Source organism: Podarcis pityusensis, assembly GCF_964106645.2.
Source record: "Podarcis pityusensis genome assembly, chromosome: Z".
Taxonomy (NCBI): Eukaryota; Metazoa; Chordata; class Lepidosauria; order Squamata; family Lacertidae; genus Podarcis; species Podarcis pityusensis.
The window spans coordinates 5,104,536-5,109,162 of record NC_138044.1 but is presented as its reverse complement, the minus strand read 5'-3'; positions in this window follow the sequence as shown (position 1 = coordinate 5,109,162).

Below are 4,627 nucleotides of genomic sequence, written 5' to 3'. Positions count from 1 at the left end.
ACCTTCTGATCAGCAAGTCCTAGGCTCTGTGGTTTAACCCACAGCGCCACCCGCGTCCCTCGTCATTCAGAAACCGGTGCAATATTTGGCAGCCAGGTTTCTCACTGGGGCAAAACAACTTGAGCAATTACACCAATCCTAGCCTGACTGCACTGGCTGCCAATTAATTTCTGGGCTCAATTTAAAGTGCTGATTTTGACATATAAAGCCTTAAACAGCTCAGGACCACAGTACCTCAAGGACTGCCTCTCTCCATATGAACCTACCCAGACTCTGCAATCATCCTCTGAGGCCCTGCTTCATGGGCCTCCTCCACAAGAGGTCCAGAGGGTGGCTTCCCGTTTGTGGAATGCTCTCCCCAGGGACGTTTGGCTGGTACTTTCATTATGGTATATATCTTTAGGTGCCAGGCAAGAATGTTCTTGTTCCACCAGGCTTTTGGCTAACACCCTATAGCTTTTTAAATGTGTTTGTGGGGGAGGGAGGGTTATTGGTCTGTTTTGTTTTTGTTTTCATTATATTTTTTGTGTTTTTATCTTGTGCTTTTATGCTATGAACCACCCGGAGATCTACAGATGAAGGGTGGTATAAGAATTAAATATCATCATCATCTAAAAATTGTCTTTTGTTTTAAAAAAACAAACTTTACTTACATAAAATATTTTAACCCTGCTCTTCAGCCAAAAGAGTTCTTAGGACAGTTCACAAATCAAGGAAACAAGAAATAAAACCACAAATATAGTTATATCTCAAAATATATAAATATATATCTATCCTCTGAAGGTGCCCTCCACAAAAACCCCTGGATGTATCTGCCCACAATTTGACATGCTTGATCCACTCTGAAGGCGCTCCTGTATGTGAATTTCATATAAATTGACCTGAAAGGGGAAATGTCCCAGCTGTTTGTAGGTTCCCCATTATAGTGTATGGGGAACCGAGAGGTTCCAGAGCACAGATTGAAGCAAAGAAAGTGCAGAGTGGCTCAGAAAATACTATTTTTAAAAAGAAGAAGACAGCAGAGGTACAAGGCAAATCTTGGTACCCATGCACACCCCTAATATATACAGTCACCATGACTTATTGTAGTTGATAGATTTATCCTCCAAGGATTTGTCTAATCTTTTAAAGCCATCTAAGGCTTCTAAGCTGTTTAAGCTGGTGGCCCTCAACTCCTGTAGTAACAAGTTCCATTTACATCAAAGGTGGGCAGCATTTTTCAGCCCAGCAGCTGAATTTCCTGCCAAGGATTGCATGCACTAATGGTGGGTGGAGCCAAAGGGGAGCAATTGATGTGACCTTTACCCTTCTACAGCAGCTTACATTTAATCTACAGAAAATCGGAGGTCCCCACCACCACCACCTCTCTCCATTCTCCATCCAGGCAAAAAGCACTTGAGGGGGGCATGGAGCAGTGCAAGTTAGTGTTGCATAACCTAGGGAGACCAGGTGGAGGCCTTGAACTCAGTGGTGGATGATGACCACTGGGGCTGATAGGGCAGGAGGGAAGGAGGTCCACAGGAGATGCAGCCAGAACCAACAGCAGGTGGAGTCTGACCCAATGAAAGGGAGAGCCAACTTCTTCTTGTTCTGGTCCCATCCTCCAGCCTGCTGAGTTCTACAAAGTTAGCACTGAAGCTGAAAGGCATCTCCAAGGGAAAAAAAATAGGTATGTGGAATAATGAGAAATACCTGGATGTGAAGATCTAGATTTGGGACAAGCACGTTTTGGTGAGAGAACTCCAGCAGAGGCTGAAAATCACAAAGTATGCAGAAAAGCAAAGCATGGAATATAGGCTGTTGGACCTTTAAAATGTGCCCGTGTGAGTTCCAAAACTTCCATCTTCCCCCAGCATAGGAAAAGACCACACATTTGGTAAGTTTGCTTACAGACTCTGCAAAGGTCGAGTTTGTGTGCTTTTCCATGCACCAGTCAGAAAAGTTGCACAGGCAGTAAAAATTGGCTTAGTTACTGCGATGAAAGTTCATAAATTATTGGTATGGGAACAAGAGTAGCTTGTTAAAGCCATGCGGTGTGAGATGCAGGAGCCAGTTTGGACTTCCTCACATGTTGAGCTTCTCTGGTAGACGGGGAGAGAACAATAGGCCTGATTACCTAGCTCATCCCAAGGTGAGGTAAGCCAGGCAGGACAGCTCACTCTATAGTCTTAACCCCTTCGTGTGCTAATTATAATTAAGCATGTTGGTTATATGAGGTTGGTTATCCCACACCCTAACCTAGTTATGAGTAACAAAGAAGAACAGGTGAGTCTGGCTGCAGACAGACTGAGCTGTTCTTGGCCTTAAGGACCAGCCTCCACTGCTTGAGATTCTTAAATATCTCCAGCAAAGGAGACTTCACCCAAGGCACTGTCAAGCAACTATTTTCATTAGGCAGTTTCTCCTTCATCTGAAATCTGCTTCGCAGTAATTTCCACCCACTGGGCCTCTCATCCTGCAGTTTGGAGCAATAGAGGAATCCATCTTATTTTGACCAGAATATTCTGTAGATCAGATGTTTTGAAGAGAGATGTTTGCTTGCCATACATCCGGGTGGAAACCACTGAAATATCCAGGAAAATCTGGATGTATGGCAGCCCGTTTCGGTAGTGTAGATTAAAAAAAAATCCCTAGTGGATCAAGGAATCCCAGAGACGCAGAACGAAGACATCGATTCTAAACTAACAAAAGAACTTGCCAGTTAGTTGGGTGTCCAAGAAGATGAACTCATAATGAACATTAAGATTTTCAGAATCAAGTCTGATAGAACAAAGTCAAACAAGGGACCAGGAGACTGTTTGGCCTTTTTCAACTCAAGATTGCTGAAGGATAAGATCTTGCAGAAAAGGAAACTGAGGATAGATGACAGAAACATAACAATCTTTAAAGAAATTCCAAAAAGACTCCTGAGAAAAACACAAAATTACAAAACACTGACAGATGCATTAAAGATTAATGCAATAAGATATAAATGGGAATTCCCGGAGGGAATAGCCTTTACCTTTAAAGACAGAAGAAAGACCCACAGAAATCCAGAAGAAGTCGGGAAATTCTGGAGAAAATGCAAGAGAGAGCTGGGAGGAAAAGTTATGCAGGAGAGAGAAGAGTGGCAAAGCCCAGAAAGAGAGTAAAAGAACAGATATTGAGAAGAACAATTAGAAGTAATTTAATAGATCAACTTTAACTCCTTTTCTGTAAAATTAACCTTGATTTTATTTTAAAAAGTGTTATGAACAAAGTGTGATGAATCTTAACATTATTTTGTGGAATATTAATGGTTTAAATAACAAAACAAAAAGAAACAAAACTGAACATATCCTAAAAAAGAAGAACTAGGATGTTATCTGCCTCCAGGAAACGCACATAGCTAGAAAATATGGGAGAGTTTTAATTAACAAGAGATAAGCGGTGGAATTTATAGCCTCAGATGTACCAGAAAAGGGATTGTAATATATATAAACCCAAAGATAGAATCTAAATTAATATTTAAAGATGACAATGGCGGGACATTGGGAGTGCAACTGACAAGAGGAAAACAAAAAATAATACTGGAGTGTGTCTACGCCCCAAATAGAAACAAATCAGAATATTTTAAATCACTGTAGCGGTCCTGTACTCTCTGCAAAAATTGGGTCTTGCTCCTCAAGCCATCTTAAATTTGGGATTGGATCAAGCAAGATCCATGGTTAGGCAAAGAATTATAGACAGAGACGACAGGACTGCTTGAGGTCCCCTGATTACATAATTGCAGAACACGAGAGATATGTTGCCGTCCCGGCAGCATACCTCCATTTCCTTGTATCCAGAACTGCAAGAAGGGCCTTTACTCTCACCAGAAGTTCGGCTCTGCCCTTGCTGGTTCTGGAAGGATCTTTTGGAAAAGTCCCGTATGCCCAGAGATTTTGCACCAAATACCAAACATTATTAGAACCTAAGATGTCATTGTGGTTGTCTCCATTAGAGGTCATTGCAGTTAAAAAAATAAATATGAAAAGTAATTGGGCAACCTATAATCAATTATTAAAAGAAGAGCAAGGACATTTGAAATTAAAATTATTTGAGGAAATAAGGCATTACCTCACCGATTGGCTCCAGTATCACCAGTTAAATAATGTATTTAATACGGATAAAAAATTAGGTTTCAGAAAGAAGAATCCAAATTGCAAATTGTTCTATTAAAAACCAATAAGAAATTGTTATCTAAAATTTATGACTTACTACTAGAATGTGATCGGGAAGACAAACAAGTAAAAGATGTTATGATAAAATGGGCCCAGGACATCGGCCATGCAATTCAGATGGAACAGTGAGAGAGACTTTGGAGGTCGAATATTAGATTTACCGCCTGTACTACCATCAAGGAAAACCTATTGAAAATGTGTTATATGTGGTATATGACACCTTCTAAATTAGCTAAGATCTATAAATTAAAGTCTAATCTATGCTGGAAATGTAATAAAGCAGAAGGGACAATGATGCACGCATGGTGGGGCTGTGAGAAAGTAACGAATTTCTGGGGGTGTATTCACGAGGAATTAAAAAATATGTTTAAAATTTCAATAGAAAAGAAGCCGGAGGCATATTTATTGGGGATTTTAGGAAAAGATATCCCACAGGATAAGAAAAG